The sequence below is a fragment of the Lissotriton vulgaris genome, unplaced genomic scaffold (genome assembly GCF_964263255.1).
Source record: "Lissotriton vulgaris unplaced genomic scaffold, aLisVul1.2 SCAFFOLD_1851, whole genome shotgun sequence".
Lineage (NCBI taxonomy): Eukaryota > Metazoa > Chordata > Amphibia > Caudata > Salamandridae > Lissotriton > Lissotriton vulgaris.
Window position 1 is genome coordinate 204,272 of NW_028240813.1, and position 13,979 is coordinate 218,250.

The 13,979-nt window shown below is 39.3% G+C and overlaps 8 non-coding genes across 8 annotated transcripts; all 8 read right to left on the reverse strand.

Annotated features, from left to right (window-relative positions):
* Window positions 1-942: 942 nt before the first annotated feature.
* On the reverse strand, window positions 943-1,015 carry TRNAV-CAC (transfer RNA valine (anticodon CAC)). The gene has a single exon. It is a non-coding gene; the product is annotated as a tRNA-Val (tRNA).
* A 300-nt stretch (window positions 1,016-1,315) lies between these two features.
* Window positions 1,316-1,387, reverse strand: TRNAP-UGG (transfer RNA proline (anticodon UGG)). The gene has a single exon. It is a non-coding gene; the product is annotated as a tRNA-Pro (tRNA).
* A 2,514-nt stretch (window positions 1,388-3,901) lies between these two features.
* On the reverse strand, window positions 3,902-3,973 carry TRNAP-UGG (transfer RNA proline (anticodon UGG)). Its single transcript has one exon. It is a non-coding gene; the product is annotated as a tRNA-Pro (tRNA).
* A 2,178-nt stretch (window positions 3,974-6,151) lies between these two features.
* TRNAV-CAC (transfer RNA valine (anticodon CAC)) lies at window positions 6,152-6,224 on the reverse strand. Its single transcript has one exon. It is a non-coding gene; the product is annotated as a tRNA-Val (tRNA).
* A 300-nt stretch (window positions 6,225-6,524) lies between these two features.
* On the reverse strand, window positions 6,525-6,596 carry TRNAP-UGG (transfer RNA proline (anticodon UGG)). Its single transcript has one exon. It is a non-coding gene; the product is annotated as a tRNA-Pro (tRNA).
* Window positions 6,597-9,164: 2,568 nt separating this feature from the next.
* Window positions 9,165-9,236, reverse strand: TRNAP-UGG (transfer RNA proline (anticodon UGG)). The gene has a single exon. It is a non-coding gene; the product is annotated as a tRNA-Pro (tRNA).
* Window positions 9,237-11,390: 2,154 nt separating this feature from the next.
* TRNAV-CAC (transfer RNA valine (anticodon CAC)) lies at window positions 11,391-11,463 on the reverse strand. The gene has a single exon. It is a non-coding gene; the product is annotated as a tRNA-Val (tRNA).
* Window positions 11,464-11,763: 300 nt separating this feature from the next.
* On the reverse strand, window positions 11,764-11,835 carry TRNAP-UGG (transfer RNA proline (anticodon UGG)). Its single transcript has one exon. It is a non-coding gene; the product is annotated as a tRNA-Pro (tRNA).
* Window positions 11,836-13,979: the final 2,144 nt, after the last annotated feature.

Here is a 13,979-nt window from a genome sequence, read left to right on the forward strand (position 1 = left end):
TCTATCTATCTATCTATCTATCTATCTATCTATCTATCTATCTATCTATCTATCTATCTATCTATCTTTATATATGGATACCTGCGTACACATACATATAGATATGCCATGCATTCCTTTAGATTTGTTCCAACCTCTTACCATTTATTTGAGAATCCCTACTTTTCAAGTGACTGCAAATGAAGTCATTTCCGGCACTTTTTGACCGGTGCAAGGTAACAAAAACACATGCCAACTTTTAATACAAATCATTGGTCTCTTTATTAACGCGCACTGTCAAACATGGGGCTTTCACACGTCAGGTAAACATGATAACCAATACACAACAGAAGCAGATGTAGATTGCTTATCAATGCCAGGATAGAATAGTTGTGAATTGAGTAATAGAAGGGCCCCTGAATTGATACTTATTATATACAGCCTGTAAGATAGTGAAAAATGCAGGCTAGGAAAGGAGATGCAAATATCAATGTATTAGAAAAATACATAAAGAGGAGTGATTTGCTTTTATTCATTCAAGGCTAGAAAAAATCAACATACTATTGCAAGCATTCATACACCACCAAATAGAAATAAACAATTCTGACATTAAACGTAAAGGTGACGATGCATTTGTATCATCACCTTGAGAAGGGTCACCGAGGAATTGAGCCCAGGGCTTCTGCACTTAAACACCAGAAACACTCCACTAAACTAAGATGCCTGTTGGTGCCAACAATTCCCAAAGTTAATGCATGTTCTAGGTGAGCAATGAACAGAATGCAGGGCTCTTATGAAAGCGAGGTCTGTGAATCAACAGATACATCCACATGCCAATTACTTTAGTGTTTTTAAGAGAATTCACTTTCTTGGAATGAGTCTGCATGAAACCATCTTCAGGGCCTGGACAATTTCATGGCAAAACGGCACCTCTCAACATTGCAGCCAAGACAATATAACAACTGTTTCTGCCCGGTTTCGAACCGGGGACCTTTCGCGTGTGAGGCGAACGTGATAACCACTACACTACAGAAACAGATGTCTACAGTTGATTCTTCTGTGATGAAACTTCTCAAAACAGGCTATTCCAAGGGCCTCTGGTTTTAGATTTCTTTCATGCAACCTTCCCAGACAGCCCTAGCTGAACGCTTGTATATGCCATGCAAGTTCAGCATTTTTGCAAAATGCTTAAAGAGAAATGTTTCCTATTTGCTCAGGCAGGGCAAGGTTAAAAGCATGAGACTCTAGCAAATATTCATCCACTACTGCAAAGAGAAAATTGATATTGGCTTTGAAATGCATACTTCAATACTACTTTAAAAAAGCACCAATGAAAGGGCTCGTCCGGGATTTGAACCCGGGACCTCTCGCACCCAAAGCGAGAATCATACCCCTAGACCAACGAGCCTTCGAAAGGCCCGCACCTCTGAAAAGCTAATACCAGCTCTAAGCACGCAATGAAGATCATGCTGGGGACTTTTTCATGCTTGGTCTATGAATACACATGAAATTCAGTGTCAACTTACCCTTTCTCAAATGATATCACTATCATTTATAAGTGTCCCCTTTTATTTTGTCCCAGCATTGGACACGTCTTACAGGAAGTCAGCACTTATTTATCTATTTCTGCAGTGGCTAGACCCTAAAGAGAAAGAATAAAAAGCTGTTCATAACAACATAAGAAACACATGTTGCATTTTTTCTCAAATGCTTATTCCCTTTGCGCAAATCGGAATGCCAAGCTGAATAACTGGGTCACAGATTCTGGCTAATTATCTTTCCCTTGAATGCAAGTAGCAATAAAAACTGCCTAATGCAGGACTAAAGCATTCCTTGCAAGCCTCTAACATCATAACATAACTGAGCTGCTGGTAGCAAGCTAAGCAATACCTTCCCAAAATGAGAAGTACATGTGCTAATCCGCTCAATCAGCGCTCGATCAGGCGAGATATAGAAAAGGTGGAAAGGGTCCAAATGGCTGTCCCTTCCTTTTTAGGTTGGGTCCTTCTGACTATCATAGGATTGCTTGTACGAGTGGCCAGGGTCAGAGAAAAAACTTTCAACCCTTCTCAGTGTTCTATCCAGAAGCAGGCATTTTCTGTGCCTTTAATTTCAGGCTTTTCCCAGCAGTCTCTGTTCTGCCTATGTAAATTAACAAAAGCAGTGCTTATTCATCACTTACTCTAATGTCCTTACTGTCCAGAAAGCTCTGCCTAAGTATGCTTTTTTTCTTTTTCAGTGAAATTCTAAATGTTTTTTCTGCCCAGTCTATGGCAGTAGAATGCTGCTTATGATGCCACATTTTGTTGAATCACCAAGGTACAACTACAGGTGAATATATGAGTCTGAACGACATGGAACTCTTAGCTAACACATCACAATGTGTGATGCTTGCCAACCAAGCACTAGATTTTGGAGCGCTGATGATCAGAACATTCTGCTCCTGAAGGAAAGGAAAGACAGCTTGATGGAAAATAAAGTCTCAGTTTATATTAACGCTCTCTCTCTCCCACTATCTATCTATCTATCTATCTATCTATCTATCTATCTATCTATCTATCTATCTATCTATCTATCTATCTATCTATCTATCTATCTATCTATCTATCTATCTATCTATCTATCTATCTATCTATCTATCTATCTATCTATCTATCTATCTATCTATCTATCTTTATATATGGATACCTGCGTACACATACATATAGATATGCCATGCATTCCTTTAGATTTGTTCCAACCTCTTACCATTTATTTGAGAATCCCTACTTTTCAAGTGACTGCAAATGAAGTCATTTCCGGCACTTTTTGGCCGGTGCAAGGTAACAAAAACACATGACAACTTTTAATAAAAATCATTGGTCTCTTTATTAACGCGCACTGTCAAACATGGGGCTTTCACACGTCAGGTAAACATGATAACCAATATACAACAGAAGCAGATGTAGATTGCTTATCAATGCCGGGATAGAACAGTTGTGAATTGAGTAGAAGAAGGGCCCCTGAATTGATACTTATTATATACAGCCTGTAAGATAGTGAAAAATGCAGGCTAGGAAAGGAGATGCAAATATCAATGTATTAGAAAAATACATAAAGAGGAGTGATTTGCTTTTATTCATTCAAGGCTAGAAAAAATCAACATACTATTGCAAGCATTCATACACCACCAAATAGAAATAAACAATTCTGACATTAAACGTAAAGGTGACGATGCATTTGTATCATCACCTTGAGAAGGGTCACCGAGGAATTGAGCCCAGGGCTTCTGCACTTAAACACCAGAAACACTCCACTAAACTAAGATGCCTGTTGGTGCCAACAATTCCCAAAGTTAATGCATGTTCTAGGTGAGCAATGAACAGAATGCAGGGCTCTTTTCAAAGCGAGGTCTGTGAATCAACAGATACATCCACATGCCAATTACTTTAGTGTTTTTAGGAGAATTCACTTTCTTGGAACGAGTCTGCATGAAACCATCTTCAGGGCCTGGACAATTTCATGGCAAAACGGCACCTCTCAACATTGCAGCCAAGACAATATAACAACTGTTTCTGCCCGGTTTCGAACCGGGGACCTTTCGCGTGTGAGGCAAACGTGATAACCACTACAATACAGAAACAGATGTCTACAGTTGATTCTTCTGTGATGAAACTTCTCAAAACAGGCTATTCCAAGGGCCTCTGGTTTTAGATTTCTTTCATGCAACCTTCCCAGACAGCCCTAGCTGAACGCTTGTATATGCCATGCAAGTTCAGCATTTTTGCAAAATGCTTAAAGAGAAATGTTTCCTATTTGCTCAGGCAGGGCAAGGTTAAAAGCATGAGACTCTAGCAAATATTCATCCACTACTGCAAAGAGAAAATTGATATTGGCTTTGAAATGCATAATTCAATACTACTTTAAAAAAGCACCAATGAAAGGGCTCGTCCGGGATTTGAACCCGGGACCTCTCGCACCCAAAGCGAGAATCATACCCCTAGACCAACGAGCCTTCGAAAGACCCTCACCTCTGAAAAGCTAATACCAGCTCTAAGCACGCAATGAAGATCATGCTGGGGACTTTTTCATGCTTGGTCTGTGAATACACATGAAATTCAGTGTCAACTTACCCTTTCTCAAATGATATCACTATCATTTATAAGTGTCCCCTTTTATTTTGTCCCAGCATTGGACACGTCTTACAGGAAGTCAGCACTTATTTATCTATTTCTGCAGTGGCTAGACCCTAAAGAGAAAGAATAAAAAGCTGTTCATAACAACATAAGAAACGCATGTTGCATTTTTTCTCAAATGCTTATTCCCTTTGTGCAAATCGGAATGCCAAGCTGAATAACTGGGTCACAGATTCTGGCTAATTATCTTTCCCTTGAATGCAAGTAGCAATAAAAACTGCCTAATGCAGGACTAGAGCATTCCTTGCAAGCCTCTAACATCATAACATAACTGAGCTGCTGGTAGCAAGCTAAGCAATACCTTCCCAAAATGAGAAGTACATGTGCTAATCCGCTCAATCAGCGCTCGATCAGGCGAGATCAGGCGAGATATAGAAAAGGTGGAAAGGGTCCAAATGGCTGTCCCTTCCTTTTTAGGGTGGGTCCTTCTGACTATCATAGGATTGCTTGTAAGAGTGGCCAGGGTCAGAAAAAAACTTTCAACCCTTCTCAGTGTTCTATCCAGAAGCAGGCATTTTCTGTGCCTTTAATTTCAGGCTTTTCCCAGCAGTCTCTGTTCTGCCTATGTAAATTAACAAAAGCAGTGCTTATTCATCACTTACTCTAATGGTCTTACTGTCCAGAAAGCTCTGCCTAAGTATGCTTTTTTTCTTTTTCAGTGAAATTCTAAATGTTTTTTCCGCCCAGTCTATGGCAGTAGAATGCTGCTTATGATGCCACATTTTGTTGAATCCCCAAGGTACAACTACAGAGGAATATATGAGTCTGAACGACATGGAACTCTTAGCTAACACATCACAATGTGTGATGCTTGCCAATCAAGCACTAGATTCTGGAGCGCTGATGATCAGAACATTCTGCTCCTGAAGGAAAGGAAAGACAGCTTGATGGAAAATAAAGTCTCAGTTTATATTAACGCTCTCTCTCTCCCAATATCTATCTATCTATCTATCTATCTATCTATCTATCTATCTATCTATCTATCTATCTATCTATCTATCTATCTATCTATCTATCTATCTATCTATCTATCTATCTATCTATCTATCTATCTATCTATCTATCTATCTATCTATCTATCTATCTATCTATCTATCTATCTATCTATCTATCTATCTATCTTTATATATGGATACCTGCGTACACATACATATAGATATGCCATGCATTCCTTTAGATTTGTTCCAACCTCTTACCATTTATTTGAGAATCCCTACTTTTCAAGTGACTGCAAATGAAGTCATTTCCGGCACTTTTTGGCCGGTGCAAGGTAACAAAAACACATGACAACTTTTAATGAAAATTATTGGTCTCTTTATTAACGCGCACTGTCAAACATGGGGCTTTCACACGTCAGGTAAACATGATAACCAATATACAACAAAAGCAGATGTAGATTGCTTATCAATGCCGGGATAGAACAGTTGTGAATTGAGTAGAAGAAGGGCCCCTGAATTGATACTTATTATATACAGCCTGTAAGATAGTGAAAAATGCAGGCTAGGAAAGGAGATGCAAATATCAATGTATTAGAAAAATACATAAAGAGGAGTGATTTGCTTTTATTCATTCAAGGCTAGAAAAAATCAACATACTATTGCAAGCATTCATAAACCACCAAATCGAAATAAACAATTCTGACATTAAACGTAAAGGTGACGATGCATTTGTATCATCACCTTGAGAAGGGTCACCGAGGAATTGAGCCCAGGGCTTCTGCACTTAAACACCAGAAACACTCCACTAAACTAAGATGCCTGTTGGTGCCAACAATTCCCAAAGTTAATGCATGTTCTAGGTGAGCAATGAACAGAATGCAGGGCTCTTTTCAAAGCGAGGTCTGTGAATCAACAGATACATCCACATGCCAATTACTTTAGTGTTTTTAAGAGAATTCACTTTCTTGGAACGAGTCTGCATGAAACCATCTTCAGGGCCTGGACAATTTCATGGCAAAACGGCACCTCTCAACATTGCAGCCAAGACAATATAACAACTGTTTCTGCCCGGTTTCGAACCGGGGACCTTTCGCGTGTGAGGCAAACGTGATAACCACTACACTACAGAAACAGATGTCTACAGTTGATTCTTCTGTGATGAAACTTCTCAAAACAGGCTATTCCAAGGGCCTCTGGTTTTAGATTTCTTTCATGCAACCTTCCCAGACAGCCCTAGCTGAACGCTTGTATATGCCATGCAAGTTCAGCATTTTTGCAAAATGCTTAAAGAGAAATGTTTCCTATTTGCTCAGGCAGGGCAAGGTTAAAAGCATGAGACTCTAGCAAATATTCATCCACTACTGCAAAGAGAAAATTGATATTGGCTTTGAAATGCATACTTCAATACTACTTTAAAAAAGCACCAATGAAAGGGCTCGTCCGGGATTTGAACCCGGGACCTCTCGCACCCAAAGCGAGAATCATACCCCTAGACCAACGAGCCTTCGAAAGACCCTCACCTCTGAAAAGCTAATACCAGCTCTAAGCACACAATGAAGATCATGCTGGGGACTTTTTCATGCTTGGTCTATGAATACACATGAAATTCAGTGTCAACTTACCCTTTCTCAAATGATATCACTATCATTTATAAGTGTCCCCTTTTATTTTGTCCCAGCATTGGACACGTCTTACAGGAAGTCAGCACTTATTTATCTATTTCTGCAGTGGCTAGACCCTAAAGAGAAAGAATAAAAAGCTGTTCATAACAACATAAGAAACACATGTTGCATTTTTTCTCAAATGCTTATTCCCTTTGCGCAAATCGGAATGCCAAGCTGAATAACTGGGTCACAGATTCTGGCTAATTATCTTTCCCTTGAATGCAAGTAGCAATAAAAACTGCCTAATGCAGGACTAAAGCATTCCTTGCAAGCCTCTAACATCATAACATAACTGAGCTGCTGGTAGCAAGCTAAGCAATACCTTCCCAAAATGAGAAGTACATGTGCTAATCCGCTCAATCAGCGCTCGATCATGCTCGATCAGGCGAGATATAGAAAAGGTGGAAAGGGTCCAAATGGCTGTCCCTTCCTTTTTAGGGTGGGTCCTTCTGACTATCATAGGATTGCTTGTACGAGTGGCCAGGGTCAGAGAAAAAACTTTCAACCCTTCTCAGTGTTCTATCCAGAAGCAGGCATTTTCTGTGCCTTTAATTTCAGGCTTTTCCCAGCAGTCTCTGTTCTGCCTATGTAAATTAACAAAAGCAGTGCTTATTCATCACTTACTCTAATGTCCTTACTGTCCAGAAAGCTCTGCCTAAGTATGCTTTTTTTCTTTTTCAGTGAAATTCTAAATGTTTTTTCTGCCCAGTCTATGGCAGTAGAATGCTGCTTATGATGCCACATTTTGTTGAATCACCAAGGTACAACTACAGGTGAATATATGAGTCTGAACGACATGGAACTCTTAGCTAACACATCACAATGTGTGATGCTTGCCAACCAAGCACTAGATTTTGGAGCGCTGATGATCAGAACATTCTGCTCCTGAAGGAAAGGAAAGACAGCTTGATGGAAAATAAAGTCTCAGTTTATATTAATGCTCTCTCTCTCCCAATATCTATCTATCTATCTATCTATCTATCTATCTATCTATCTATCTATCTATCTATCTATCTATCTATCTATCTATCTATCTATCTATCTATCTATCTATCTATCTATCTATCTATCTATCTATCTATCTATCTATCTATCTATCTATCTATCTATCTATCTATCTATCTATCTATCTATCTATCTATCTATCTATCTATCTATCTTTATATATGGATACCTGCGTACACATACATATAGATATGCCATGCATTCCTTTAGATTTGTTCCAACCTCTTACTATTTATTTGAGAATCCCTACTTTTCAAGTGACTGCAAATGAAGTCATTTCCGGCACTTTTTGGCCGGTGCAAGGTAACAAAAACACATGACAACTTTTAATAAAAATCATTGGTCTCTTTATTAACGCGCACTGTCAAACATGGGGCTTTCACACGTCAGGTAAACATGATAACCAATATACAACAGAAGCAGATGTAGATTGCTTATCAATGCCGGGATAGAACAGTTGTAAATTGAGTAGAAGAAGGGCCCCTGAATTGATACTTATTATATACAGCCTGTAAGATAGTGAAAAATGCAGGCTAGGAAAGGAGATGCAAATATCAATGTATTAGAAAAATACATAAAGAGGAGTGATTTGCTTTTATTCATTCAAGGCTAGAAAAAATCAACATACTATTGCAAGCATTCATACACCACCAAATAGAAATAAACAATTCTGACATTAAACGTAAAGGTGACGATGCATTTGTATCATCACCTTGAGAAGGGTCACCGAGGAATTGAGCCCAGGGCTTCTGCACTTAAACACCAGAAACACTCCACTAAACTAAGATGCCTGTTGGTGCCAACAATTCCCAAAGTTAATGCATGTTCTAGGTGAGCAATGAACAGAATGCAGGGCTCTTTTCAAAGCGAGGTCTGTGAATCAACAGATACATCCACATGCCAATTACTTTAGTGTTTTTAGGAGAATTCACTTTCTTGGAACGAGTCTGCATGAAACCATCTTCAGGGCCTGGACAATTTCATGGCAAAACGGCACCTCTCAACATTGCAGCCAAGACAATATAACAACTGTTTCTGCCCGGTTTCGAACCGGGGACCTTTCGCGTGTGAGGCAAACGTGATAACCACTACAATACAGAAACAGATGTCTACAGTTGATTCTTCTGTGATGAAACTTCTCAAAACAGGCTATTCCAAGGGCCTCTGGTTTTAGATTTCTTTCATGCAACCTTCCCAGACAGCCCTAGCTGAACGCTTGTATATGCCATGCAAGTTCAGCATTTTTGCAAAATGCTTAAAGAGAAATGTTTCCTATTTGCTCAGGCAGGGCAAGGTTAAAAGCATGAGACTCTAGCAAATATTCATCCACTACTGCAAAGAGAAAATTGATATTGGCTTTGAAATGCATAATTCAATACTACTTTAAAAAAGCACCAATGAAAGGGCTCGTCCGGGATTTGAACCCGGGACCTCTCGCACCCAAAGCGAGAATCATACCCCTAGACCAACGAGCCTTCGAAAGACCCTCACCTCTGAAAAGCTAATACGAGCTCTAAGCACGCAATGAAGATCATGCTGGGGACTTTTTCATGCTTGGTCTGTGAATACACATGAAATTCAGTGTCAACTTACCCTTTCTCAAATGATATCACTATCATTTATAAGTGTCCCCTTTTATTTTGTCCCAGCATTGGACACGTCTTACAGGAAGTCAGCACTTATTTATCTATTTCTGCAGTGGCTAGACCCTAAAGAGAAAGAATAAAAAGCTGTTCATAACAACATAAGAAACACATGTTGCATTTTTTCTCAAATGCTTATTCCCTTTGTGCAAATCGGAATGCCAAGCTGAATAACTGGGTCACAGATTCTGGCTAATTATCTTTCCCTTGAATGCAAGTAGCAATAAAAACTGCCTAATGCAGGACTAGAGCATTCCTTGCAAGCCTCTAACATCATAACATAACTGAGCTGCTGGTAGCAAGCTAAGCAATACCTTCCCAAAATGAGAAGTACATGTGCTAATCCGCTCAATCAGCGCTCGATCAGGCGAGATCAGGCGAGATATAGAAAAGGTGGAAAGGGTCCAAATGGCTGTCCCTTCCTTTTTAGGGTGGGTCCTTCTGACTATCATAGGATTGCTTGTAAGAGTGGCCAGGGTCAGAAAAAAACTTTCAACCCTTCTCAGTGTTCTATCCAGAAGCAGGCATTTTCTGTGCCTTTAATTTCAGGCTTTTCCCAGCAGTCTCTGTTCTGCCTATGTAAATTAACAAAAGCAGTGCTTATTCATCACTTACTCTAATGGTCTTACTGTCCAGAAAGCTCTGCCTAAGTATGCTTTTTTTCTTTTTCAGTGAAATTCTAAATGTTTTTTCCGCCCAGTCTATGGCAGTAGAATGCTGCTTATGATGCCACATTTTGTTGAATCCCCAAGGTACAACTACAGAGGAATATATGAGTCTGAACGACATGGAACTCTTAGCTAACACATCACAATGTGTGATGCTTGCCAACCAAGCACTAGATTCTGGAGCGCTGATGATCAGAACATTCTGCTCCTGAAGGAAAGGAAAGACAGCTTGATGGAAAATAAAGTCTCAGTTTATATTAACGCTCTCTCTCTCCCAATATCTATCTATCTATCTATCTATCTATCTATCTATCTATCTATCTATCTATCTATCTATCTATCTATCTATCTATCTATCTATCTATCTATCTATCTATCTATCTATCTATCTATCTATCTATCTATCTATCTATCTATCTATCTATCTATCTATCTATCTATCTTTATATATGGATACCTGCGTACACATACATATAGATATGCCATGCATTCCTTTAGATTTGTTCCAACCTCTTACCATTTATTTGAGAATCCCTACTTTTCAAGTGACTGCAAATGAAGTCATTTCCGGCACTTTTTGGCCGGTGCAAGGTAACAAAAACACATGACAACTTTTAATGAAAATCATTGGTCTCTTTATTAACGCGCACTGTCAAACATGGGGCTTTCACACGTCAGGTAAACATGATAACCAATATACAACAAAAGCAGATGTAGATTGCTTATCAATGCCGGGATAGAACAGTTGTGAATTGAGTAGAAGAAGGGCCCCTGAATTGATACTTATTATATACAGCCTGTAAGATAGTGAAAAATGCAGGCTAGGAAAGGAGATGCAAATATCAATGTATTAGAAAAATACATAAAGAGGAGTGATTTGCTTTTATTCATTCAAGGCTAGAAAAAATCAACATACTATTGCAAGCATTCATACACCACCAAATCGAAATAAACAATTCTGACATTAAACGTAAAGGTGACGATGCATTTGTATCATCACCTTGAGAAGGGTCACCGAGGAATTGAGCCCAGGGCTTCTGCACTTAAACACCAGAAACACTCCACTAAACTAAGATGCCTGTTGGTGCCAACAATTCCCAAAGTTAATGCATGTTCTAGGTGAGCAATGAACAGAATGCAGGGCTCTTTTCAAAGCGAGGTCTGTGAATCAACAGATACATCCACATGCCAATTACTTTAGTGTTTTTAAGAGAATTCACTTTCTTGGAACGAGTCTGCATGAAACCATCTTCAGGGCCTGGACAATTTCATGGCAAAACGGCACCTCTCAACATTGCAGCCAAGACAATATAACAACTGTTTCTGCCCGGTTTCGAACCGGGGACCTTTCGCGTGTGAGGCAAACGTGATAACCACTACACTACAGAAACAGATGTCTACAGTTGATTCTTCTGTGATGAAACTTCTCAAAACAGGCTATTCCAAGGGCCTCTGGTTTTAGATTTCTTTCATGCAACCTTCCCAGACAGCCCTAGCTGAACGCTTGTATATGCCATGCAAGTTCAGCATTTTTGCAAAATGCTTAAAGAGAAATGTTTCCTATTTGCTCAGGCAGGGCAAGGTTAAAAGCATGAGACTCTAGCAAATATTCATCCACTACTGCAAAGAGAAAATTGATATTGGCTTTGAAATGCATACTTCAATACTACTTTAAAAAAGCACCAATGAAAGGGCTCGTCCGGGATTTGAACCCGGGACCTCTCGCACCCAAAGCGAGAATCATACCCCTAGACCAACGAGCCTTCGAAAGGCCCGCACCTCTGAAAAGCTAATACCAGCTCTAAGCACGCAATGAAGATCATGCTGGGGACTTTTTCATGCTTGGTCTATGAATACACATGAAATTCAGTGTCAACTTACCCTTTCTCAAATGATATCACTATCATTTATAAGTGTCCCCTTTTATTTTGTCCCAGCATTGGACACGTCTTACAGGAAGTCAGCACTTATTTATCTATTTCTGCAGTGGCTAGACCCTAAAGAGAAAGAATAAAAAGCTGTTCATAACAACATAAGAAACACATGTTGCATTTTTTCTCAAATGCTTATTCCCTTTGCGCAAATCGGAATGCCAAGCTGAATAACTGGGTCACAGATTCTGGCTAATTATCTTTCCCTTGAATGCAAGTAGCAATAAAAACTGCCTAATGCAGGACTAAAGCATTCCTTGCAAGCCTCTAACATCATAACATAACTGAGCTGCTGGTAGCAAGCTAAGCAATACCTTCCCAAAATGAGAAGTACATGTGCTAATCCGCTCAATCAGCGCTCGATCAGGCGAGATATAGAAAAGGTGGAAAGGGTCCAAATGGCTGTCCCTTCCTTTTTAGGGTGGGTCCTTCTGACTATCATAGGATTGCTTGTACGAGTGGCCAGGGTCAGAGAAAAAACTTTCAACCCTTCTCAGTGTTCTATCCAGAAGCAGGCATTTTCTGTGCCTTTAATTTCAGGCTTTTCCCAGCAGTCTCTGTTCTGCCTATGTAAATTAACAAAAGCAGTGCTTATTCATCACTTACTCTAATGTCCTTACTGTCCAGAAAGCTCTGCCTAAGTATGCTTTTTTTCTTTTTCAGTGAAATTCTAAATGTTTTTTCTGCCCAGTCTATGGCAGTAGAATGCTGCTTATGATGCCACATTTTGTTGAATCACCAAGGTACAACTACAGGTGAAAATATGAGTCTGAACGACATGGAACTCTTAGCTAACACATCACAATGTGTGATGCTTGCCAACCAAGCACTAGATTTTGGAGCGCTGATGATCAGAACATTCTGCTCCTGAAGGAAAGGAAAGACAGCTTGATGGAAAATAAAGTCTCAGTTTATATTAACGCTCTCTCTCTCCCAATATCTATCTATCTATCTATCTATCTATCTATCTATCTATCTATCTATCTATCTATCTATCTATCTATCTATCTATCTATCTATCTATCTATCTATCTATCTATCTATCTATCTATCTATCTATCTATCTATCTATCTATCTATCTATCTATCTATCTATCTATCTTTATATATGGATACCTGCGTACACATACATATAGATATGCCATGCATTCCTTTAGATTTGTTCCAACCTCTTACCATTTATTTGAGAATCCCTACTTTTCAAGTGACTGCAAATGAAGTCATTTCCGGCACTTTTTGGCCGGTGCAAGGTAACAAAAACACATGACAACTTTTAATAAAAATCATTGGTCTCTTTATTAACGCGCACTGTCAAACATGGGGCTTTCACACGTCAGGTAAACATGATAACCAATATACAACAGAAGCAGATGTAGATTGCTTATCAATGCCGGGATAGAACAGTTGTGAATTGAGTAGAAGAAGGGCCCCTGAATTGATACTTATTATATACAGCCTGTAAGATAGTGAAAAATGCAGGCTAGGAAAGGAGATGCAAATATCAATGTATTAGAAAAATACATAAAGAGGAGTGATTTGCTTTTATTCATTCAAGGCTAGAAAAAATCAACATACTATTGCAAGCATTCATACACCACCAAATAGAAATAAACAATTCTGACATTAAACGTAAAGGTGACGATGCATTTGTATCATCACCTTGAGAAGGGTCACCGAGGAATTGAGCCCAGGGCTTCTGCACTTAAACACCAGAAACACTCCACTAAACTAAGATGCCTGTTGGTGCCAACAATTCCCAAAGTTAATGCATGTTCTAGGTGAGCAATGAACAGAATGCAGGGCTCTTTTCAAAGCGAGGTCTGTGAATCAACAGATACATCCACATGCCAATTACTTTAGTGTTTTTAGGAGAATTCACTTTCTTGGAACGAGTCTGCATGAAACCATCTTCAGGGCCTGGACAATTTCATGGCAAAACGGCACCTCTCAACATTGCAGCCAAGACAATATAACAA